The following is a 26,437-nucleotide window of genomic DNA, read 5'->3' on the forward strand; positions in this document are numbered from 1 at the left end:
CTCTGGGAGGCCTGAACTGGCTGTGGGACCGCTTCCTGGGCCACAGCACACAGTGGGTGCTGCCAGCCTCACACCTGCTCCCTGGCCCGTTGGCCATAGCCGGCCTTGACGAGTGTTGCTGGAATTCCTCTGCTCTCAGGTCTCTGAGGGCACAGGACACAGCTGGCAAAGGGTTAAGCAGCCCATGTCCCTGCTGTCGGGCAGGGTACAGTCTGGATGGGAGAGGACCCTCCCCAGAAGGCAGCGCCCTTCCTGACTGTGGCCACTGGCTATATAAGGTCCCACACCCCTGTACCTCCACAGACCCACCTGGCCCGGGAGTGTCTCTGGCGGGATCAGCAAGTGAGGGGCTGCATGGCTGGGGCTGAGCCTGGGGGAAGCTGAGACCCAGGATGGGCACCCAGGGCCGGCTCAGGTCCTGTCCAGCTGGGCTCAGACTGGTGGTTTCATGGCTTGTGCTCTGGCCTCATGCTCTGCTGTTACCAGCTCAGAAGAGTGGGAGCTGGAGGCATGATAGGGTGTGGGCTGGGATGTGGTTTTTCTGTCATTAACTGTGCCCTGTGTGCCACCTTGTATGCCATCCATGTGTGCTGTTCATGTGTGCCACCTGTGCTGTCCATGTGTTCCACCTATGTGTGCTACCCATGTGTGCGTCTGTATGTGCTATGTGTGCCACCTGTGTGTGCTTCCCATGTGTGTGTATGTGTTTGTATGTCTGTGTGTGCCATCTCTATGGGCGGCTCTGCAGGTCCTGCTTCCTCACAGCCCCTGAGCCGCACTCCCCTGCATGGGAGACACCAGCCTGCATCATGGTAGGGCCCTGCCGGGTTGTGGGAGAGCTCGGTGATGCAGTTGGTGGTGGGAAGGCGCTCTGCTCACTACACAGGGCTCTGACGTGATCTGCAGCGTCATGCACAGCTCGCTCATGGGGTGGCCGTCTGGGCCCTGGGTTCCCCACCACGGTCACCTTGGCTCTGCGTATTGGCCATGTGCCCTGGGCTGGGTGTGGCCCCCGGGCCTCTGAGGATGAGGCTGATCAGCAGGTGCACACCTGGGGGACACGCCCTGTGCCCTCTGTAGGCTGGGAGCCCACTCAGCGTGCTCAGGTCTCCTGCACACAGATGAGGCTACAGAGGCCTGGAGTGGGGCCAGCTCAGAGGGCCAGGGCATGGCTTGGCCACAGACTGACCACGCGTGCTGTGCCCTCTCCAGGATCCCCACGAGGCAGGGTTTCCTGTGGGGACAAACGGGACCTCCTGCTGATGGGCTGGGCCTTTCCTCTGCCCTAACCCTCAGCGAGTCAGGGTCACGGTGCAGTAGGAGCAGCAGGTGTGTGGCTGTGTGCGATGTGTAGGGCACATGTGTGTGGTGTGTGGTATGTGTGTGACATGGATGTAGCATGTGTGGATGTGGCATGCAGTGTGTTGTATGTGTGTGGTGATTGTGTTATGTGTTGGGTGTTTGGTATAGCATGTATATATGTGTGGTGTGTGATGTGTGCATGGCATGATGTGTGTTGTGTGTGGTTCAGCATGTGTGTTGTGTTTGTGGTGTAGTGTGGCATGTGTATGTGTGGTATATGTGGCATGTGTGTGATGTGATCTGTTTGTTGTAGCATATGTGGCATGTTTGTATGATGTGCACGTGCAGCCTGTATGTGTATTTGCATGTGATAAGTGTGCTGTGGTGTCCATCTGTTTGGGGTGTTGTGTGATGTGATTGGTGTGTCTTGTGTGTGTTGTGTGTGACTTGTGTGTTATGCACGTGTGCATACATATGTACATGTGTATGTGGTGTATGTGGTATGGTGTGCTTGTGTGGGATGATGTGAATTTGTGGTGTGGCATGTTATGGGATGTGCATGTGTGGCCTGAATTTATAGCATGCACATGTGTGTGTGCTATGGTGTGCATGTGTGGTGGGTGTCATGGGATGTGATTGGTGTGTTTTGTGTTGTGTGTGATGTGTGTGTCATGCATGTGTGCATGCATATGTAGATGTGCATGTGATGTATGTGGTCTGTGCATGTGTGGTATGATGTGGGGGTGTGGTGGGGCATGTGTGTGTGGTGTGGATGTGCGTGGTGAGGTGGGAGGGGCTTGCAGCTCCCCAGGGAAGGTGGGCTCCTCTCCAGAGGGGCACAGCTGTCCTGGTCACTCTGGACCCGGGATGTGGGAGCAGCACAGCTGGGTGTGTGGCAGTGGCTCTCCCTCCACACTGCGGCTTCCTCACCTGCGGGGCGGGACGAGCAGCCCAAGGACGGCAGCAGCCAGGGGGCTTTCTGCAGTGGTGGGGGTGCTGTGTGCCCCTGCCCACCCCACACAGTGGCTCCTGAGCCCTGGGAATGTGACCTGTGCAGTGGGAAACAGAGCTTCCCATGTAGTGTCGATGAACTTGACCTTGAATATCTCTGTTTCTTGTGACAAATTTATGGGGTAAATGAGTAATGAGGCAGAGCACAGCAGGGCCGGCCGCCTGCTCTCCCTGCTGGATGACAGGAGTTGGTGGGCATTGGGTGGGTGACAGGAGGGGGTGGGCATCAGGGTGCGCGAGGCTCCCCGTGCTCCCTGCCTTTAGCAGCCCCGCCTGTGGGATGGTGAACAGAAGGGAGCTCCTTGTCCTATCTGTCTTGGGGTCCCCAGAAGGCGGGGACTTCATCCTCCTTCACCCTGAGGTGGGCGTGGTCTCTGCTCTGTGTCACCAGATGGAGCCACGTGGGCTCTTTTGTCTCCGCAGGGTCCCTGGACTGTCCGCAGTGCTCCTCATTTGATTCCTCCTGTGATGGCAGCATTGTCTGAGTGTCCTGCGGACGCCAGCACCAGCTGTGTAGTTTCCTGTGCCAGCTGGCCTGCAGGTCAGCCTGGGCTGCATGAACCCCCACCCTGGGACTGGCCCCCGGCAGGGCTGGAGAGGGCGGCCAGGCTGGCAGGGAGGCCTGAGATGAGGCCGGGCTGTGCCAGGGCAGGGGGTCGTGGAGCAGCTCCTGGCCAAGGGGAGACAGGTCAGGTAGGGCTCATTCCGGAGCCTTCTCGGGGCTGTGGAAGCAAAGGCAGCTCAGGCGGCAGCTCTGCCCGGGCCTGCATCGCCCAGTTCCACTGCCTCACCACGGGGACAGCACAATTGTTATGCATAATTTTTTCAGATTACACAATTTTCATAAACTTCGTGAAGACCCCTTGTTGTATGGATTTAATATTTTTCTGCACTGAAGTAAACTAATCTTTTTATTCCATTTCTCCATGAGCTTTGTGAAGTGCCCTCCTGTGTGTGTGTGTGTGTGTGTGTGTGTGTGGTCATTTTTCATACAATACTTCACTGTACATCTCTGATAAAGGCTTTTAAAAAGACATAACTAGCATACTGTTATCATGGCAAAGACGTTAACTGTAACTGTCATTTTTCTAATACTTGGCCTATCTTAAGTCTCTCCATCGTTTGAAAGACACAGTGATGCTGTGATTAATATGCAAGCTAGGTCTCCGCATTGCCATTTGCTGTTGGGATTGATTTTTATAACAGCTCCTGTTCCATTCTTGCTTCAGTCCCAGGATGTGTGGCAGAAATGGGTGCATCCGTCCACAGCCGCCCTGCTCCGACTCTGGCTGGTTGCATCCTCCTGGGTCATTCAGTTGTTCTCCTGTTCTTGGTGTTTCCACCCACTGGCCCAGGGCCGTCAGCGGTCAGAGAATAACTGGGGCCAGCTATGTGTTGTACCGGTTAACACCACTGCCTGCAGGGCCAGCATCCTATATGCACACAGGTTCAAGTCCCAGCTGCTCCACTTCCCATCCAGCTCTCTGCTATGGCCTGGGAAAGTAGTAGAAGATGATCCAGGTCCTTGGGACCCTGCACCCATGTGAGAGACCCGGAAGAAGCTCCTGGCTCCTGGCTTTGGATCAGAACAACTGCGGCAGCTGGGCTGATCCAAAGCCAGGAACCAGGAGCTTCTTCCGGGTCTCCCATGTGGGTGCAGTGGCCCAAGGACCTGGGTCATCTTCTACTGCTTTCCCAGGCACAGATAGCAGAGAGCTGGATTGGAAGTGGAGCAGCCGGGACTTGAACTGGCGTCCATATAGGATGCAGGCACTGCAGGTGATGGCTATCCCACAAGGCAACCCTTATTATTCTCATTTAAGACTGGTGGGTGATCTCAGGCGGTCACTTGGACTGCCCACTTGTAGGCCCCGCCCTCTCCTGGGTCTGCCTGCATTTCTGCTGCTCCCCTGCTGCACAGGTGTGGCTGATGGAGCAGCAGCTTTCTCTTCCCAGGAACCCTCGCCGCTGCGTCCAAACCTGCACTGCGCTGAGGGGAGCGTGTGTGCGCTGGCCAGAAGCCGCTGCTCTTCAGGGTCCCAGGTCCCCACGGCCTCTCCTCCCCAGGGACTAACAGTCTGTGTTTTCTTTGTGTAGACTCACCTCCCACTAGTTTCCAGGAGATGGCCTGCTCCGCAATCAACTGCTCAGTATTGGCTACGACCGGAAGCGAGGCTTCAATATCCTTCTATGTCCCGGTAGCTGCTGGACAAACAGCCTGGTTTAAAAGCAAGTGCTGCAATGGAGGACCATGCAATTGTACCAGCTGCCTCCCCCCAGGTGGGTGCCAGCGCCATGGTCCCCTTGCTGGGCTGAGATTTGGCCCGTCCTTGGTCACCTGTGCTCCCTGCCCTTGGGGACCACCTGCAGGCCAGCCCTCCTGTCACATCTGAATGACACTCACACCTGATTGACAGAGGGGTGTGAGAACTGCAGGGCAGACAGCACTGCCAGCAGGGACAGACAGGGAGGCTGTGGGAGGTGATTTAGTTACTATTCATATATTTTCATTTTATCTCCTTAACTTTCTATCATAATTGTATTATAAAACCTGAGTGAGATAAAATATTATCACGTTAGAATCTCACACTATTGGGCTTTGCCTAAAATCTGCATTACAATATGGCGCCTGGTGGATGTTCCAGGGGCGTGTCTGCGGCTGCCACAGTTAGGCTATGTAAGATCAGACCAACAGCAGGGATAGGTCCACTTTAGTTCCAGACATGTGGACAGTGCGTGATCCCTATACTTTGCTTAAGATGCCTCTATGCGTGGTCCACCCACGCCTACATGACCTTTTTGCTGACTGGCTCCCCACCTGCGTGTGTCTTAGGTGAGCTTTATAAGCCTGTGCACTGCCTCAATAAAGCAGTTCCTGTGTCAACAGAACTCACGGGTGCTTGCTGCGGTGTGCTTGACCCGTCGACCTTACCTCTCCCGTTCGCCTTGTCCGGGAGTGTCTGTACTGTCCCCTGCTGCTCAGGGGTCAGCCTCAGGCTTAAGACCCCAACATCACCCCTGATGAGAGCATTACAATAATGGCTTCCCCAATTAACTATAAATGCTTTCTAAAAGAGGGGTAAAGAACCAAACTCCCACAGAAAAAAAGTACGAAGGAGACACAAAGACAACCTGTCAATAGATAGGTTGAGTATATATGTATATATATAGTTTCCCTAAAACATAAGACAAATGTTCAAACTCCATAATTAGAGAAATGCAAATTAACACCAATGAAACACTACTTCCCACCAATCAGATTAGCAGACGTCAAACATACAAGATAGTGCAGGGTGTGGCAGGGCATCAGGAAACAGGCCCGCCTGTAAAATGCAGGTCCCACCACCCCCACAGGGCGGTCTGGGAGCCCCAGCAGAGCACGCCCAGGATTCACGAGTCTGGCCCAGGAATGGCTCAGAGAAGCAGCCACGTGGCCAGCAGCACGAAAGTGGGGTGCTCACGGCTACTATGGAAGCGTTGTTTGTGATTGCAAAATACACGGCTAACCCAGTGCCCACAGCACAGAGAGGCCGAGAAACCACGCCCTGCGTCCCACGCAGCTGACAGCAGAGTGGGCAGGGCCCACACGGTGCAGAAGCTGGTGCGTCCAGGCAGAAAGGTACTCAATGAGTTTACAGCAGAAATGAAAAGAAAGAAACTATTCAATGCCAACAATGATAAAGACAAAATGCAGTTTTATTTGTAAATGGTTCAGAGGGGACGAAAACACGAGGAAGTGGGCGAGAGGGGGTCGGGGATGCAAATGAGGCCCCCAGACTCCAAGTAAACAAAGAACCAGAGGAAGTCCTGAAGGCAGGAAGATGGGGGGGGGGTCCACTCCCAGCCAGCAGCAGGACCAAGGTCGGGGTGATGGGCACCCAAGGCTGTCCCTGGAGGAGGAAGCATGGCCAAGTTCAGGCTCCCAGGCCACCGCGCTCACTGAGAGGCCGAGTTCCTCCCGGCCCTGTGACATCCCTCATCCCACCCTGAAGCCCACAGAACAAGCTACCCAGTCTAAGAGGTTCTGAATGAGGAAATGGACCATGGAGGAGGGGCCACCACCACACTGACCACGACTGGGGAAGCAGAGGGCCCAGACCTACCCTCCCTCCAGGCCTGCCCTGAGGCTGGGGGGACGTAGCTCCCACAGGACACTGCTGCACCCAAGTCACACGGGGGTGGGGCCTGACCTGATGCGCCTGCCTCAGCTCCCTGTCCCTCTCACGGACCCACCCTTCCTGGCGAGTGTCGCCACAACAGGGCAGTGCACGGTGTCCCTACCAGGACCAGTCTGTGGGAACAGGGGTTTTGTGCAGGGCCAGGAGAATGGGAGACTGTGCGAGTCTCTGCAGAATGCATCCCTGCTCCGTGCTGCCCAAAGCCACCAGCCCCTTTTCCCTCGTGGGACTCCCGTCTCCAGGCGTGGGGCCAGTGGGGACAGCGAGGGTTGGGGGAGCCCCACGCCACCGTTGCTCTCACTGCTGCCAGCAGAGGCTGGGAGGGGAGAGGCGGGGGCAGGAGAGAGTGGGGGGAGGGACCTGGGGTGTTTCCCCCACAGGTGATGATGGCTGAGCCGACCTCACGTGTGGCTCCATGAACACGGACAGCTTTGAGGGGTCAGTAAGCAGACCTCCCCTCCCCTGGCCAGAAAGAAAAAAAAAAACAAACCTGCCTCTGGGAGTGATCCACCAAGAGCCAACAGCACCAGGGACCAAACTGGCCGCCGTCTCCCCTCCTCCTGGACAGGAGCCCGCACCTGACCTCCATGAACTCAGCTCGCAGGAGGGCTCAGGGCACCTGTTCCCTGGAACCACGGGATCCAATGTGTGGCTTCTCCAGCTCAGAAAACTGTGTCCCAGCTCACGGCCCCTCCTGCCCTGGACCCGGGTCCCCAACCCTGCCTAAGCCCAGCCTGGATCTTCTGGACTGCACATTCAAGCCAGGACCCCTCCCCCACCCAGGTACAGTGGGCATTGGGGAGATGGGCTCATAAGCAGGGGCCCCAGCAGAGGTCAGCCCACCTCTGCGGGCGAGGGCCAGAAAAGGGAGGTGAACAGGGTGGGAGCTGCCAGCAGGAACAGGAGCAAGGGGGGCAGGTGTGGGGGTGGGGCACAGGGGCAGCTGAGCGCCTCCCAGGGAGACCGGCTGACACCCTCACAACCCTCTGGGGCCGGATCCTGACCACACCTGTCCCACAGGTGGGCCAAGGCTCTGGGGCTGGGATTCGACCTGACCCCTGGCCACACTGTCTCCAAGACAGGGCCTGTGGAGCCGCCCAGGGATGAGTTTCCTCCTCCCAGGATACGGTGCTGAGCCCTGGCCAGCGCCCTGTGAGCACGGGGGATAGCCCTTCCCCTGGCCTGTCCCCCAGGCCCCACACACGACCCTCCCCCGGGGGCCCTGGGATGGGAGGGCTGCTGGGGCAGAGGCCAACTCAGAGGCGTGGATCCCACCCTGCGCCTTCTTCTAACCAAGATCTATTTGTTAAATCAGAACCTCAGGGCCGCCGCTGTGCCATAGCAGGTAGACCCACCGCCTGCAGCACCAGCACCCCGCATGGACACTGTTCTAGTCCTGGCTGCTCCACTTCCAATCCAGCTCCCTGCTCATGGACCTCGGGAAGCCACGGGGGGATGGCCCAGGTGTTGGAGCCCCTGCAGCCATGTGGGAGACCTGGATGAAACTCTGGGCTCCCAGCTTACGCCTCGCCCAGCCCTGGCTGCTGTGGACATGTGGGGACTAAACCAGCAGACAAAAGCTTCCTCCCTCTCTCTTTCTTCTCCTGTCTCTCCTGCAAGACCTATTATTTTTAAGAGAAGAGTGATATGGTGAGAAATTTGGCCCAGCCTCCTAAACCCTCAGGAACGGGTCCTTGGGCCCCCGTCATGTGCGGGCACACCAACAGTGCCCCCCACTGAGGGCCATCAGGGACCCAGCTGCATGTTGCCTTATACTTAGAGCGGGTCCTGGAACTCCCGGGAAGCGGCATCCGGGACGCCCAGACGGGGTGTGGCTCCGGGAGCCGGGAGCCGGGAGCCGGTCTATGGGCGGCCCGGGGTGGACACGCAGAGGTGACTGCGAGCAGATGAGCAGGACGACAGCCATGCCAGGTTGCCCCCCGGCTTTTATTAATGGCGTACTATGTCCAGATAAGTGGATCCCCAAGAAGCTACCAACCCGATCACACAGAAATGCAAAAGCAAGGTTTATTTGGAAGTACAAGCGCGGCAGGGACCTCGTCTGACCAGCCATGCAGCGGAGGTCAGAGGAAGGCCCAGCCTTTGTTTGGGAGCGCTTTTAAAGGAAAAACCAAGGGTTACATCAGCGGGGGCTTACAGCACGGGGCTTTGGTGACTGGACGGGGCTGCTCCGGGTTGCTCTCAGCTGAACGGGTTGGGGGGGTCCTCCGTTTGGCCTGGGGTCAGGGAGTTACCTCGTTTGTAACCTCTGTGAGCTGCCCTTGGTCTGCTGAGCTGTCCCTGGTCAGCTTTGATGTCTCTGGAATGCTGGATGCCTGCTTTTACAAGGACTCGGGTCTGCTGCGGGAAATGGAGGCTGCTTTTTCTTTTAATTTTTTTTTAAATGGAGTCATTTTGGCTCTTCAGGTGGAGAACCCGTTCCCTCGAGGCTGCACCCATGCGCCCGGTGTCCCTGGTCTGCACCGCCCGGGCTCTTTCATTCACCAGGGCCAGGCCTGCAGGACACAGGCAGATGCAGCCAAGGCCCTGTAGGTGTAGCTTCACTGTGGCTCTGGAGGGGTGGGGGCGGGGACAGGGGCGGGGCCAGGGCAGGACTGGCTCTGAGCTGCCAGAGCAGGCCCAGTGCCAGGCCTGAGGTAAAGGCTCAGGGGGCAGCTGCCCGGGCCGCGCCCGAGTTCAGGTTATCTGGGATCTGGGCGGCGTCGCTACAGATGAGCTGCTGGAAGACGATGTTCCCAATCTTGATGTTCGGCGTCGACAGGAGCTGGCAGAGTTTGTCTGTGATGTCGGAGCAGCCTTTGACTCGGAGCTTGAAGTTCTCCGTGTCTCTGGTCCCTAGAGGCGGGGGAACCTGAGCTCCACAGCCCAGCAGGCGGCACCAGCACCCAGCCAGCTGCATGGCCAGGGCTGCGGGGCTCAGAACTCGCCTGCCCCTCCAGGTCAGCCATCAGGTCCCTAACAGACAGGTGCGGCCGACCCAAGGTAGACAGGCAGGCACCCCTGCCTCAGCCAGGAGGACCAGCCCTGGGTCCTCCTCATCCAGGCCGGGCCCAGAACCCATTCCTCTCTGGAGCAGAGTGCTACCTGCCTCAGTTTCCCCTGAGCAGAAGCAAAAGCAGCCAGAAGGGACACGGTAACCACATGCAGACAGAGCAAGAACAAGGGCTGGGGGGGAGGGAGGAGAGCGCCAGCCCTGTGGGGAGAGCACCAGAACCTGGCAGGGCAGCTCCTGCCCACAGCCTCCAGGCTGGACACTGGGGGCCGGGCTAGTGTGTTAGGAAGACATGGGACCGAGGATGTTATATAGCCGGTAAAGCTGCCGCCTGCAGTACCAGCATCCCATGTGGGTGCCAGCTCAAGACCCGGCTGCTCCACTTCCTGTCCAGCTCTCTGCTATGGCTGGGAAAGCAGTAGAAGATGGGCCAAGTCCTTGGGCCCCTGCATCCACATGGGAGACAAAAAAGAAGCGCCTGGCTCCTGGCTTCAGATCAACTCAGCTCCAGCCGGGCCGGCCAACTGGGGAGTGAACCAGTGGTTGGAAGACCCCTCTCTCTGCTTCTCCTCTCTCTGTGTAAATCTGACTTTCAAATAAATAAATAAATCTTTTTCTCTTTTAAAAGGAAGACGTGGGCCTGTGCGCTTCTCTGCTGCATTTTTAAAAAGTGACCCTGGGCAAAAGCAAGTAAAAAAATTCGCATTTGATGGCATTGACCCAAGTTGAGCTCTGTGAGGAAAAACCTCCCAGGTCCCTGCAGAAGAGGACACAGGCACAGGATGGGCCAAGTCCCCGCACCGCCCGGCTCCCAGCCCCAGAGTTAAAACCCGCAGCAGTGTAGACATCCCAGGGAGGTGAAAGCACAAAGAGCCATGCCCACTGGGATTCCCAGTGTTCTGGGAAATATGTGAGGAGCTGGGGATGGGGGCCGCTCTGCGTGACACCTGGGGCAGCTGTGGGTCCTCCTCCACTGTCCAGACCCCAGAGTCCAGCTGGAGAGAGGCCCCGTGTGCACTGAGGACCTGGTGACGCTGAGGCCAGCCAGGCAGACCACTGAGAAATCCAGGACTGCAATTAACATCCATGCCTGATGCCCACATGGCCCTGGGGAAGCCTGCTCCCCCTGCTGGTGAGGAGCAGACCTGCAAGGCTCTGAGCTCTGCAGGACCTGCCCTTGCCAGGGACCCATCCATGAGGGTCCTGGCCTGCTGCTGTGGGACCTGGTCTGCTGTGTAGCCCAAGGAGAACCCATTGCTTTCATCAGAAAGGACGATTGTTGGATTTGGAAGCCGAATGTGACACTTCCACCAGGGGACCCAGTTTGCTAAGAATGACAGAAGAGTGTAGGTGTGCAGAGGCCACCCCACCCCACCTGTGGAATGAAGCAGCCTGGTGACTGACAGCCAGCACAGGTGGAGGCCCTGGGCCAGCAGCAGGGGAAGCAGCCCTGCCCTGAGAAGGCAGCCCTGAGACAGCACTGGAGCCTCTCTCCCGCTCACAGGCATCCTGGCCCCGTCCCCGTGTCAGGGCGCCTCCCCCACCTCTCTGTGAACCTGCATCTCAGGACCCCTGGAGGAACTGGATCCCAAGACATACCTTGCACGACTTCTGCAAGCCCATCGATGCACCGTTCTCCTGGGTTACATGGCAGTTCTATCTCCTCACAGGAGGTGACATTAAACCCTATGCAAGAAGGGCACTGGGTGTCGCCGGTCTCAAGAGTTAGAACATATGCAAGGGAAGAGGACTTATCACAACCATGCTGTCAGACAGGATGGAGCGACTGCATCTTGGACTCGAGACCTGGCCACCACTGAAGACCCAGACCCTCAGGTCTGCCTCAACAGCCCGCCCAGTCTCTGAGCCTGTGGGGTCTAGGCTGAGAAGAGAAAGGTGGGCCCAGCCTGTCCCAACTCTTGTCGACTGTTGTCTGACTGTTCCTAAATCTACTGTTCAAGCAAAAGAAGATAAATAACCTTATTTTTTTTTTGACAGGAAGTGTAGACAGTGAGAGAGAGAGAGAGAGAGAGGTCTTTCATTGCCGTTGGTTCACCCTCCAATGGCCACCGAGGCCAAATAAACCTCATTTTTAAACACAGGGCTTCAGGGAGCCAGCACTGTAGGGTAGCACGTAGGACTGCTGCCTGCAGTGCCAGCATCTCATATGGGTCCAGGCTGCTCCTCTTCCAGTCCAGCTTTCTGCTATGGCTGGGAAGGCAGTGGAGGATGACCCAGGTGCTTGGGCCCTGCACCCACGGGGGAGACCTGGAAAAGGCACCTAGCTCCTGGTTTCGGGTCAGCCCAGCTCCAGCCATTGCAGCCATTTGGGGAGTGGACCAGCGGATGGAGATCTTTCTCTCTCTGCCTCCGTATCTTGATGGTTTCAACATAGGGGTTCAGGAATCCCGAGCCCTGGGGCTCTTCCGGGGGTGCTGAGTTAACCACTTCGGGCCAGCACCACACTGCCTGTGCCTCATTCTCTCTCCCTCACAAACACAGGGTGGGGTTTTCCACACGGGAATGCACACACGTGTGAGCCTCCAGCCGTCTCGCATGTGACAACGCCACACTCCTCACTGCTGTGTTTATCTGTCAAGTACATGCTGATAGGTAAGGTGCTGCTTGCTATTTTGGGTGAACTAATGCAGGTTTATAAACTTCCTTAGCTGGAATTTCCCAGACAGTAAATACTGACAGGGGGAGTGCACGTAAACCAGAGTTCTCGGGACTCCTCAGTAATGTGGGAGACCTGAGTCCTAACAGGGCCCTGGGATCCCGGAGTCTGAGAACTGCTGGGGAGCGCCAGGTGCTGCTCCCAGGGAAGGCGTGGGCACAGCAGGGAGACCCCTCTGGGGGCGCCTGATCCCTAACGCAGCACCTGGACCCCCTGAGTCCTGCTGCACCCTGACTCCAGTTCCTGCCGAGGAGCAGCGTGGAGCAGCCAGTGACGACTCAAGGACTAGAATTCCTCCTGCACCACACGGGGAGACCTAGATGCTCCCAGTCCTGCCTGGCCTGGCCCCGCCTCTGCTGTTGGGGAATGTGGGCGTGAACAGGCAAATGGAAGACCTCTCTCTGGCTCTGTGTCGCCTGAGATAAAATGAAAATACATGAATACTAAATACATCCCCCCACAGCCTCCCTGTCTGTCCCTGCTGGCAGTGCTGTCTGCCCTGCAGTTCTCACGCCCCTCTGTCAATCAGGTGTGAGTGTCATTCAGATGTGACAGGAGGGCCTGGCCTGCAGGTGGCCCCCAAGGGCAGGGAGCACAGGTGGCCCAGCAAGGGGACCATGGGGCTGGCACCCACCTGGGGGGGAGGGGCTGATGCTATTGCAGGGTCGACCATTGCAGATACGGCTTGAGAACCAGGCTGTTTCTCCATCAGCTATCCGGACATAGAAGGATACTAAATCCTCGCTTCCGGTCATGGCAACAATGCGGCGTCGATATCGGAGCAGGCCTTGTCATAGAAACTTGTGGGAGGTGAGGCTGCACAAAGACAAACACAGACTGTTAGTCCCTGGGGAGGAGAGGCTGTGGGGACTTGGGACCCTGAAGAGCAGCGGCTTCTGGCCAGCGCACACACGCTCCCCTCAGCGCAGTGCAGGTTTGGACGCAGCAGCGAGGGTTCCTGCGAAGAGAAAGCTGCTGCTCCATCAGCCACACCTGTGCAGCAGGGGAGCAGCAGAAATGCAGGCAGACCCAGGAGAGGGCGGGGCCTACAAGTGGGCGGTCCAAGTGACCGCCTGGAGACCACCCTCCAGTCCTAAAATGAGAATAATTGGGGCTGGCCTTGTGGGATAGCCGGTAATGCCGTCACCTGCAGTGCCAGCATCCTATATGGACGCCAGTTCAAGTCCCAGCTGCTCCACTTCCAATCCAGCTCTCTGCTGTATGTGCCTGGGAAAGCAGTAGAAGATGACCCAGGTCCTTGGGCCACTGACCCACATGGGAGACCCGGAAGAAGCTCCTGGTTCCTGGCTTGGAACCACGCAGCTGCTGCCATTGAGGCAAATTGGAGAGCAAACTAGTGGATGGAAGAACTCTCTCTCTCTCTCTCTCTCAGTAACTTTGACTTTAAAATAAAAAATAAATATTTTTTTAAATGAGAATAATCAAGCAGATTTGCTGCACCTTGTCTGCTAACCCATGTGCTTCTGCCTGAAAGCTGGACCCAGACCCAGCCAAACTCCTACACCAGAGCTGTCCAGATTGGTGCCCACTAGCCTCTGTGCCCACATAAACAGAAATCTAAGGGGCAACACTGTGGCACAGCTGGTTAAGCCGCTGCTTGCAATGCCGGCATCCATGTGGGCAGCAGTCCACGTCCTGGCTGCTCCACTTCCAATCCAGCTCCCTGCTAACTCACATGGGAGAGCAGCTTGGGCCCTTGCACCCACGGGGGAGACCCAAGTGCAGCTCCTGGCTCCTGGCTTTGGCCTGGCCCAGCCCCAGCAGTTTCAGACATTCGGGGAGTGAACCAGCAGATGGATGGAATGTCTCTCTCCCTCTGTCTCTCACTCCTTATCTGTAATTCTGCCTTTCAAATAAATAAGTCCTTTTTTGAATAAGGTGAATTTAGATGAATCAAGTTAAATTTAAAGTTAAGTTCCTCGGTCATACTAGCCGCATGTGCAGCAACGCTCAGGAGCCGCACGTGGACACTGTACAGGACGGCACTGATGTAGATGTTTCCATGGTTACAGACAGTACCGCTGACGGCCCTGGGCCAGTGGGTAGAAACACCAAGAACAGGAGAACAACTGAATGACCCAGGAGGATGCAACCAGCCAGAGTCGGAGCAGGGCGGCTGTGGACGGATGCACCCATTTCTGCCACACATCCTGGGACGGAACCAAGAATGGAACAGGAGCTGTTATAAAAAATCAATCCCAACAGCAAACGACAATGCGGAGACCTAGCCTGCATATTAATCACAGCATCACTGTGTCTTTCAAACAACCCAGAGAGTCTCAAGATGGCCCAGGTATTAGAAGAAATGACAGAGTTACAGTTAATGTCTTAGTTACGATAACGGAACACTAGTTATGTCTTTTTAAAAGCTCTTATCAGAGATTACAGTGAAGTTTCTATAGGGAAAGTGACCAGACACACACACACACGCATACACACACACACACACACAGGAGGGCACTTCACAAACCTCATGGAAAATGGAATTAAAAGATTAGTTACTTCAATGTAGAAAAATTTTAAATCCATGCAACAAAGGGTCTTCACAAAGTTTATGAAAATTGTGCATTCTGAAAAAATTATGCATGGATTTCAGATCATGTACATGTTCACTTTAACACATTACAGTAAAGTAACAGTGTCGGTCATTGCTGACATGGACAAGGGGCACGCACGGTCCCCGCGCTCTTCTGCCTGCTGTTGTCCGGTGTGGAAATGTCCGAGGTGAGAAGTGTGGGGGAACTCACCAGGCAGGAGCTGCCCCGCGGTGAGGCAGTGGAACAGGGCGATGCAGGCCCAGGCAGAGTGGCCGCCTGAGCCGCCTTTGCTTCCACAGCCCCGAGAAGGCTCCGGAATGAGCCCTGCCTGACCCGTCTCCCCTTGGCCAGGAGCTGCTCTACGACCCCCAGCCCTGGCCCAGCCCAGCCTCATCTCAGGCCTCCCTCCCAGCCTGGCCGCCGTCCCAGGGTGGGGTGCTCGCAGCTCAGGCTAACCTGCAGGCCAGCCGGCACAGGAAACGACGCAGCTGGTGCTGGCATCCGCAGGACACTCAGAGACAACACTGCCATCACAGGAGGAATCAAATGAGGAGCACTGCACAGTCCAGGGACCCTGCGGAGACAAAAGAGCCCACGTGGCTCCACATCTGGAGACACATAGCAGAGACCACGCCCACCTCAGGGTGAAGGAGGATGATGTCCCCGCCTTCTGGGGACCCCAAGACTGACAAGACAAGGAGCTCCAATCTGTTCACCATCCCACAGGCAGGGCCGCTCCAAGGCAGGGAGCACGGGGAGCCTCACACACACACGGGCCACTGCCTGAGAGGACCCGGGCACCCAGGAAGCTCCTGGTGATGCCCACCCCTCCTGTCACCCACCCCCTGCTGTCACCCACCTGACGCCCCCCCTCCTGTCACCCCCCCTCCTGTCACCCCCCTCCTGTCATCCCCCTCCTGTCATCCCACTCCTGTCACCCCCCCTCCTGTCACCCCCCCTCCTGTCACCCCCCCTCCTGTCACCCCCCCTCCTGTCACCCCCCCTCCTGTCACCCACCCCCTCCTGTCATCCCCCAGTACGGCCCCCACAGCTTCTCTCACCTCCGGGGGCCACAGCGAGTGCTGCGAGGAGACCAAGGACCAGGATGCCCTTCATGGTGCTGGAGCTGAGCCTCCTGAGGGCGGGGCCGCGAGCCTGGAGCCTGGAGGGACAGGGGAGGCAGCCGGGGCTGGCGGGGGCCTGTCGCCCTCAGGGGTGCAGACAGGAGCACAGAGCCCGACACCCATCCACCCTGCTCTCACGTGCGCCGGGAGCTCCCGGCCTCCACGGCTGCTGAGGCATCGCGCCCGTGTGAGACCCAGCCGGGGCACGGCCCGTGGAGCCACTCGGGTGTGACGTGGGCAGGCGACTGACCCCTGGCCCTGTCCTCAGGGTCTGTCTTCAGCTGGGATCTCCCCACTGCACTCACTCGGCACTCAGCAGCTCTGTCCCCACCACCACAGGCACCCACCTCCTGAGCACTGACTGCTTCCAACACGAGACACCCACCCCCTCCTGACACCCACCTGTCCACCCCCTCCTGTCACCCACCCGACCCCCACCACCTCCTTCATCCACCCAACACCCCTACCTCCTGTCACCCACCCATCGTCCACCACCTCCTGTCACCCACCTGTCCACCCTCTCCTGTCATCATCCCACGCCCACCACCTCCTTCATCCACCCGACACCCACCACCTCCTTCATCCACCTGACGCCCACCACCTCCTGTCACCCACCCTGCATGTGATACCTTATGTAATTCACCCACAGGAGCAGGCAGGGACTTATGCTCATCAGGGCAGAAATCAAACCCGAGGAGCATCACTAAGACACTCCAAGATCTGGCCCAGGTCCCTCACTGGGACCCCACACCGTCTCCAGCAGAGGGCAGCTGCCAGATCCAGGCCAGGTCACAGGTGGCTGCACAGCTTGGTCGGAGGCCCCTCAAGCGGCCTGGGCATCAGATCTGCGGGGAGAGCAGGCGGCCGGCCCTGCAGTGCTCTGCCTCGTTACCCATTTACCCCACAGACTCTGGCCACAGCAACACAGAAATATTCAAGGTCAAGCTCATCGACACTACATGGGAAGCTCTGTTTCCCACTGCACAGGTCACATTCCCAGGGCTCAGGAGCCACTGTGTGGGGTGGGCAGGGGCACCCAGCACCCCCACCCCTGCAGAAAGCCCCCTGGCTGCTGCCGTCCTTGGGCTGCTTGTCCCGCTCCGCAGGTGAGGAAGCCGCAGTGTGGAGGGAGAGCCACTGCCACACACCCAGCTGTGCTGCTCCCACATCCCGGGTCCAGGGTGAGCAGGACAGCTGTGCCCCTCTGGAGAGGAGCCCACCTTCCCTGGGGAGCTACAAGCCCCTCCCACCTCACCATGCACATAACACCACACACACATGCCCACCACACACTCACATCATACCACACATGCACACACCACATACATCACATGCACATCTACATATGCATGCACACATGCATGACACACACGTCACACACAACACAAAACACACCAATCACATCCCATGACACCCACCACACATGCACACCATAGCACACACACACATGTATAATATACATACAGGCCACAAATGCACATCACGCAACATGCCACTCCACACATTCACATCATACCCATGTGCACACCATAGCAAATATGCCACATACACATCTACATATGCATGAAACACATGCATGGCACATATGTCACACACAACACAAAACACACCTAACACATCATACAACACCCACCACACATGGACACCACATCACACTCATCACATGCACATACAGGCCACACATGCACATCATAGAACATGCCACAGATGCCATACCACACAGATCACAACACACATCACACATATGCCACACATACCACACATGCACATGCCATAACACACCACAAACATAAAACACATACTGAACCACACACAACTCACACCTCATGCTATGCGTACATCACACACCACACATATGCACATGCTACACCACACACATACCACAATCACCACACATATATAACACACTGCATGTCACAACCACACATGCTACATCAATCCACACACACAACACACACCACACACATGTGCCCTACACATCGCACACAGCCACACACCTGCTGCTCCTACTGCACCGTGACCCTGACTCGCTGATGGTTAGGGCAGAGGACGAGGCCCAACCCATCAGCAGGAGGTCCCGTTTATCCACCACAGGAAACCCTGCCTCGTGGGGATCCTGGAGAGGGCACAGCATGTGTGGTCAGTCTGTGGCCAGGCCACGCCCTGGCCCTCTGAGCTGGCCCCACTCCAGGCCTCTGCAGCCTCATCTGAGTGCAGAAGACCTAAGCAGGCTGAGTGGGCTCCCAGCCTACAGAGGGCACAGGGCATGTCCCCCACGTGAGCACCTGCTGATCAGCCTCATCCTCAGAGGCCCGGGGGCCACACCCAGCCCAGAGCACATGGCCAACACGCAGAGCCAAGGTGACCGTGTGGAGGGATCCAGGGGGATGACGGGCACCCCATGGGCTAGCAGTGGGGGACACTGCAGGTCATGGTAGGGCCATGTGTGGCTGAGCAGAGCGCCTTCCCACCAGCAACTGCATCACCAATCTCTCCTAGAACACACAGGGCCCTACCATGACGCAGGCTGGCGTCTCCCATGCAGGGGAGTGGCGCTCAGGGGCTGTGAGGATGCAGCATCCGCAGAGCTGCCCATAGAGATGGCACACACACACACACACACACACACGGCACACACAGGTGGAACATATGTGTAACACACACGGCACACAGAGGTGGCACACATAGGTAGCACACGTGACACACATGGGCAGCACACACAGGTGGCACACGGTGCACAGTTAAATGACAGACAAACAACGTCCCAGCCCACACCCTCCCTCCCCTACAGCGCCCAATCTCCGGAGCTAGTAACAGCAGAGCACAAGGCCAAAGCAGAAATAATAAATGACCAGTCTGGGCCCTGCCGGACAGGACCTGAGCCGGCCCTGGGTGCCCATCCTGGGTCTCAGCTTCCCCCAGGCTCAGCCCCAGCCCTGCAGCCCCTCACCTGCTGATCCCACCAGAGACACTCCCAGGCCAGGTGAGTCTGTGGAGGTACAGGGGTGTGAGGACCTTATATAGCCAGTTCCCACAGTCAGGAAGGGCGCTGCCTTCTGGGGAGGGCCTCTCGCATCCAGACTGTGCTCTGCCCGTCGCACAGACATGGGTAGCTTAACCCTTTGCCAGCTGTATCCTGTGCCCTCGGAGACCTGAGAGCAGAGGGATTCCAGCAACACTCGTCAAGGCCGGCTGCGGCCAACGGGCCAGGGGGCAGGTGTGAGGCTGGCAGCACCCACTGTGTGCTGTGGCCCAGGAAGCGGTCCCACAGCCAACTCAGGCCACCCAGAGCAGCTCCAGGTACAGGAGGGAAACATGGGAGGGTCCTGGTGGCACCCACAAGGGCAGGCTGGAACTCAGAACCCAGCTCCAGAACGAGTGAGGTCCCCTGAGGCAGGGGTCCTCGCCTCTCTGGTTCAGGGTGCCCGCCCTCCCCGGGGTCCCACAAGCCCATGTGGAGCTGACAGCCCCAGGAGGCGGGACGGAAGGACAGGCTCAGGGGTCATCACTGGGCTCAACACAAACGCGCCCCAGACCAGCAGGGAGGTCAGGCTCTGCACCTGTCAATGCCTGGTCCACCCCGTTCTGTGCTCTCTGGGCCTGAGCTCCTGCTCTGTGAACGCAACACCAGGCACTACAGAGACCTGCTGAGAGTTTCTCTCTCCTGGACTCCCATCCCGTTCCACCCAGGCTTCCCAAGGCGAACTTTCAATAGCGGCACATGGAGCTGCTCCCAGGTGGGGCCCCAGGGCCACTGGTCACCAGGGACACTGTGGATTCTGGAAGCCTGGACCCCCCCCCCCGCCGTGGAGGGCCTAGGAACCGTGTAGATGAGGATGGCGGCCCCTTACCCACAGCACAGGCCAGGAAGGCCCCGTGGTCACCCTTCACCCCAGAGCCTCGGACACCCGGCCCCAGTCCCACAGCCTGATGTCCTGGCAGCGCCTTGGCCACAGCAAGCTGGCACTCAGTGGGTCAGAGTCAGCCTGGGGGTGAGCCTGGAGCCACGGTGGGGAGTGGGCTTGTCTAGCAGAGTCCAGACGTGGTGGTCATGGGAGTCTACCCCATTTCAGAGCAAACACGGAGAGGGTGCAGGGCAGGGCGGGGCACCCAGAGGAGGAATCCCTCCTGCAGCAGGGTCCAGGCCCAGAACTCACAGAAGGTCCCATGGCCAGCATGCAGCCTGCCCACATGCTGCTGGGTTTCCTCTGGAAACTTCCATTCAGGGGCTCATTCCTCCAGCTCAGCAACATAAGATCCGGCTACAGTGCAGTTACGGTGCCTGAGACTCCCGACCCGGCCACACCAAGGAGTAAATGTGTGCGCCTGACAGACAAACTTGCATCAGTGCATGGCTGTACAGGTGCCTGCCTGTCCCTGATCAGTGCTCGACTGTACAAGGTGTTGGCCTGTTCCAGTTCTGTGCCTGGCTGAACAAAGTGCCTGTTCCTGGCTCAGTGCCCGGCTGTACAAGGTGTGGGACTGTCCCTGCCTCATGCACCTGTCCCTGGCTCAGTGCACCTGTCCCTGGAGAAGTGCACCTTTCCTGGGCTCAGTGCCTGGCTATACAAGGTGAGCACCAGTCCCAGCTCTGTGCACCTGTACAAAGTATGCCCCTGCCTGAGCTCAGTGCCTGCCTGTACAAGGTGAGTACCTGTCCGGATTAAATGTACCTGTACAAGGTGAATGCCTGTCCCTGGCACAGAACCCAGCTGTACAAGGTGTGGGACCATCCCTGGCTCAGCACAGCCTTCCCTGGAGAAGTGCACGCCTGTCCTGGGCTGAGTGCCCGGCTGTACAAGGTCTGGGACTGTCCCTGGCTCAGTGTACCTGTCCCTGGCTCAGTGCCCGGCTGTACAAGGTACATGTCCCGGGCTGAGTACCCGGCTGTACAAGGTGTGTGCCTGTCCTGGACTCCCCACGCTTCACACAGAATGAGCACCACCACCCACCTCTGAAGCACTGTTCTGACTGGGAAGGCACACGGCCTGCAGCCATCAGTCACTCGGGGCTCCACGAACACAGCTTACCCCTGCCACAGCCCCCGCTCCTGAGCCCTGGGCTCCTGCACAGCTGCACAGGGCCTGGTGGAGGGACAGGACTGAGGGGATTAAAGCCAGGGACACGCAATGAGGGCTGCACCGGGAACCTGTGGGTCTCCCCACTCACTGTCCAGAGAGAGAAACGAGGCCAGCACCCGGCCCTCCCGCCGGCCCTGGCCTGGCTCTGGGACACGACCTCACCTCTGGCGGGTGGACATGTCTGCACTCAGTGTACTGACCCAAGAGCAAGTGACGGCTTCCACAGCCAATGCGCTTCACAGCTCAGAGTGTTGGGGCTGTTGGCCACTTGTAGAAGTTGAACCAAAACATCCACTTGAGGTCTTGCAACTGCCCCATTCCTTGGAGCAGCCAATCTAGTACCAGAAAAAAAAAAAAAAACACAACAAAGATTAACAAGAAAGAATACTATGTTTTTTGCACAGCACAAGGAATTCTGCTGTGAGGTTCGTTGGCCAGGTCATGGTCACGGTCCATCAGCTGGGCTTCTTTGGTGGCAGCCACAGGTGTGGTGACCAAGCCAATTCATCTCAGAAGATGTTTGACACAGCAATTTCCCCAAATTCTCCCGGCTGCAAGCACACAGCAGGGTTGGAGAACGGCTGCACCCCTCACTGTCTGTGCGACCTGCTGCCGCGGAGCTGACCCGGGCTGTGGAGGGCGGCAGGACGGCAGATGCGCCAGCCTCACTCCCAACTCTGCCAGAACAAAAGGACAGCAGCGCTCAGGAAATGAGGTCATGGCGGAGGCGATGCCATCCATGCTGTGTGACACAGTCACAGCTGGAGGAGGGGACTCCGCACAGCGGGAAGCCCCTGACTGACCTGAGCCATCTCTCTGCTGTTTTTATTAGGGTTAACAATGATGTAGTCATTGGGTTTGGTGTGGGAATCATGGACATCCATGTACGTGAAATTCTTGTTTCTCGTAAAAAAGATCAGTTACAGGAGGTGACTGGAGAAGTAAGAGGGACTCTCCTAAACTTTGTCCAGGGCACAATGCCATTAGGACCATGAGTGATGAGGAGTGGCTCCTGCAGCCCCCCGCCTCACCCAGGAGTGTGTGATGAGAACGGTAGGTGCGTAGTTAATATCACAGCAAGTGGATGGGTGGACAAGCACTGCCATTCTGACAAAGGCTAGGGCGTCACACCCCTGCTTGGACACGTAGAACGCTTGTGATGTGTTCTTTCTCAGAGAGAACGGAGGCTTAGGAGGAAGAAAGCTTAATGAGAACTATGTGTAAAGAGAGTGTAAAGTAAAGCTATGAGATGAGCAGCAGAACGAGGCCTCCCCTTGCTCCTTACACTGCGTCTCCCGTCTCTTTCTTCACCAACGCCTCCCCTCCTCAGGACCCCTGGACCTGCCGAGGCTGCACCGCAGCGGTGTCAGGGAAAGGCAGGTCAAAACCGCAGTTCAGGATGGCCATTCTTGGGCCGGTGTGATGGCGCGGCAGGCTAAGCCTCTGCTTGCAATGTGGGCACCCACAGTGCAGCACTAGCTGAGCCCCAGCTGTTCAATAAGGATCCAGCTCCCTGCCACCCACGTGGGAGACCCAGATGGCCCTGGCTACTGTGGCATTAGTGGAGTGAACCAGTGGATAGAAGACCTCTCCCTCTGCGTCCGTGTCTGTATGTGTGTGAGTGTGTACACGTGTGTGTATGTTGCACTCTGCCTTTCAAATAAATAATCTTAAAAAGGATGGCTAGGGGCCAGTACTATGGCACAGTAGGCTAAACTTCTGTGTGCCTGTGGTACCAGCATCCCATATGGGCACCAGTTTGTGTCCCTGGCCACTCCTCTTCCAATCCAGCTCTCTGCTGTGGCCTGGGAAAGCAGTAGAAGATGGCCCGAGTGCGTGGGCCCCTGCACCCATGTAGGAGATCTGGATCTCCTGGCTCCTGACTTCGGATCAGGCTGACCTCGGCCATTGTGGCCATTAGGGAGTGAACCAGTGGATGGAAGATCTCTCTGCCTCTCTCTCTGCCTCTCCTTCTCTCTCTGTGTACTCTGACTTTAAAATAAATAAATAAACCTTTAAAAGATGATTTTCACCAATCCATCAAAAGCCATTTATGGAGAATGTAAATAAAATGGTGCAGGTCTTATCTGTGCCGTGATGTACATCGCAGACACCATCCTAGGCTCTGACCCTGCTCCCACTAGAAAGAAGCCTGGTGACCAGATGACCAATCATAGGTATCAGGGTCACCCCCACTCTAATGGGATTTGCTGCTCCTATTTCCCTGCCCCCACTTCCGCAAGGTGTACTAGGACCTGCTGCTCACACGCGTGCTCTCTCTGGATCTCTCTCTCCGCCTCCCCCTCTCTTATTCTCTCACCCCCTCCTCCACCCATTGGGCTTCCCCCACCTGACAACAAACCTTTCCCTTAACCCAGTGCCTGGTGTGTTTTGTGGGGCCTCAAGGAAAATGCACAGGTAACAACGCACACTGGAGACACACAGAAGCTTTCAGTACCAAGGAGGCTGTGATACTCAGGACAGCGGGATGGCGAGTTTCGGGAAGACGCTGAAGTCTCAGGGCACAGGGGGGTGGGGAGGGAGGTGGGGGGCATGTGCTCTCCAAATCATGTGGCCTTCATTGCGCTCAGGGGTAAGATTACAAAGGCAAAAGCCACATCTGTGGGAGTTCATTACAAAGCCAAGTTAATTCCAGAAGCCTGAACAAGCCAGGTTAATCACCCTTATCTCAGGGGGAATAGAACACACCATCCCAGCACTCATGTGAACACCGAGTGATAAATTCATGATACCATTCCTAGAGGCCAGTGTTTGAGCAGAGAGCAGTTGTGCCAATGGGTAGAAACACAGAGGACACTCAGGGACAAACAATGACTAAAGGTCGTTCAGACACAAAATGCAGTGACCCTGCTCAGGCCAGAGCTCACGGCACCTCAGGCCACTCTGGCCACTTCCACTCGAGGGTGCCCTGGGCTGGAAGTCCTGGCTGCAGCAATGAGAGGAAACAGAGAATTCAGGCATCCAGCTTGCAAGGGAGGAGCAACAGATCTGTACACAGAGGGCGTGACCTGACGTAGAGGAAACTCCACTAACCACTCAGGGCTCAGCAAAACTGCAGGGTTCAGGATCAACACAGGAAACTGCTGTTTACAAAACACTAATGACAGTCTGACAGCAAAAGTGATCTAGTTTACAATAAAAGTGATCTAGTTTACAATTATATCAGGAATAATAACACCCTGACGATGAACACTCTGATTAGAAATTGAGAATCAACTCCATTATGGCATCTAAAGGAACAAGACACTTGGAAATACACTTAACTCTGAAAACAACATTGCTGAATCTGATTAAGGAGAACACAAACAAAGGAAAGACACCCAGGCTCATGAATTAGAAGACAATATTGTTAAGAGCAATACCATCCAGTATGACCCAGAAATGATACAATTGGTACCAAAATTGAAAGTTGCATCTTTCACACAGATAGACCTTTCTAAGATTCATAGGAAACCTCAAGGGACCTTGAAGAACAAAACAATATTGAAAAAGAAGAACAGGGGCCAGTGTTCGGTGAAGCCATGGAAAGTTGCCTCCTACATGCTGGAACCTCATATCCCAGTGTGAGTTCAGGTCCTGGTTGCTCCACTTCCCAGCCAGCTTCCTGCTGATACACCTGGGAGAAGCAGCAGAGATCAGGTGACAAACTCACATTAGAAGGGACTTCAGGAGCTGGCGCTGTGGCCCAGCGGGTTAAAGTCCCGGCCTGCCGTACTGGCATCCCATATGGGCACTGGTTCATGTCCCGGTTGCTCCGGGACTTCTGATCCAGCTCTCTGCCATGGCCTGGGAAAGTGGTGGATTACGATCCAAGTCCTAGAGCCCCTGTACCTGTGTGGGAGACCCAGAAGAAGCTCCTGGCTCCTGGCTTCAGATTGGTGCAGCCCCAGCCATTTCAGTCATTTGGGGTGTGAACCAGCAGATGAAAGATCTCTCTCTCTCTCTCTCTCTCTCTCTCTCTGCCTTGCCTTCTCTCTCTGTGCAACTCTGACATTCAAATATATAAATAACCAAATCTTTTTAAAAATATTTATTTATTTGAAAGGCTGAGTTACAGAGAGGTCGAGGCAGAGAGAGAGAGAGAAATCTTCCACCTACTGGTTTACTCCCCAGATGGCCACAATGAGCAGAGCTGAGCTGATCTGAAGCCAAGAGCCAGGAGCTTCTTTCTGGTCTCCCACGTGGGAACAGGGGCCCAAGGACTTGGGCCATCTTCTACTGCTTTCCTAGGCCATAGCAGAGAGCTGGATGGGAAGTGGGGCAGCCAGGACTCAAGCTGGTGCCTATACGGGATGTCGGCACTGCAGGCGGCCACTTTACCTGCTATGCCACAGTGCCAGTCCTTGTTACTGGATTTCAAAAAAGTTTTGTGCCAAAACAAATATACCTGTGTTTTAAAAAATATTTATTTTTATTTTCTTGAAAGGCAGAGTTACAGGGACAGAGGGAGAGACATAGTGAGAGAGGGGGATCTTCCATCCACTGATTTCACTCCCTAAATGGCCACAATGGCTAGGGCTGGGCCAGGCTGAAGCCAGGATCCAGGAGCTTCTTCCAGGTCTTCCCTGTGGGTACAGAGGCCCAAGCACTTGGGTCAGCTTTTAGTGCTTTCCCTGGGCACATTAACAGTGCGCTGGATCATCAGAGGAGCAGCTAGGACTCTAGCCGGCACTCATATGGGGTCTCAGCATTCCAGGGATATGTGCTAAGCCACAACACCAGCCCCCTGAACTTGCTTTTTTTTTTTTTAAAGATTGATTTCCTTATTTGAAAGTCAGAATTACACAGAGAGAGGAGAGGCAGAGAAAGAGAGACAGAGAGAGGGGTCTTCCATCTGATGGTTCACTCCCCAATTGGCAGCAATGGCTGGAGTTGCGTGTTCTAAAGCCAGGAGCCAGGAGCTTCTTCCAGGTCTCCCATGCAGGTGCAGGGACCCAAGGACTTGGGCCATCTTCTACTGCTTTCCCAGGCCACAGCAGAGCTGGATTGGAGTGGAGCAGCTGGGCCTCACTCCGGCGCCCATATGGGATTCCGGCGCTTCAGGCCAGGGTGTTAACACACTGCGCCACAGTGCCAGCCCCTTAACTTATCTTTTAATTCCATTTTCCACGAACTTTTCTATCTTCCCAAATCAATACAGAGTGAGGAAAAGTTAAATTACACAAAGTGAAGCCATCACCATAACCTGAAGGCAGGGAATGCCAGACCTTCAACTGCAAACCTACACGGAGCAGTCGCCAGGCCGCAGCACGTACCTGTCCACGTCTGTTCATGATGACTGGCTTCTCAGCTGTGGGGCTTACAAATGTGCATTAGTTCTGTTAACCCTCACGAGCCCTGATAATATGAGGAATTCCTTATTTTCTATCATATTTATTTTATAAAACCTGAGCGAGATAAAATATTATGATGTTTTGGTAAACTTAGAATCTCACCCCTGGTGAGAGTATTACAATATTGGCTTCCCCAATT

General features: G+C 56.3%; 1 long non-coding RNA gene across 1 annotated transcript in view; it reads right to left on the bottom strand.

Moving 5' to 3' along the window:
• Positions 1-8,505: 8,505 nt before the first annotated feature.
• LOC149125939 (uncharacterized) overlaps positions 8,506-26,437 on the bottom strand; it is a 91,446-nt gene continuing 73,514 nt past the window's right edge. The window contains exon 2 of the long non-coding RNA XR_016234998.1: positions 8,506-9,347. This is a non-coding gene — a long non-coding RNA (uncharacterized LOC149125939). The remainder of the gene's footprint in view (positions 9,348-26,437) is intronic.

The sequence above is a fragment of the Oryctolagus cuniculus genome, chromosome 6 (genome assembly GCF_051225735.1).
Source record: "Oryctolagus cuniculus isolate XC-2025 breed Fujian yellow rabbit chromosome 6, ASM5122573v1, whole genome shotgun sequence".
Classification (NCBI taxonomy): Eukaryota; Metazoa; Chordata; class Mammalia; order Lagomorpha; family Leporidae; genus Oryctolagus; species Oryctolagus cuniculus.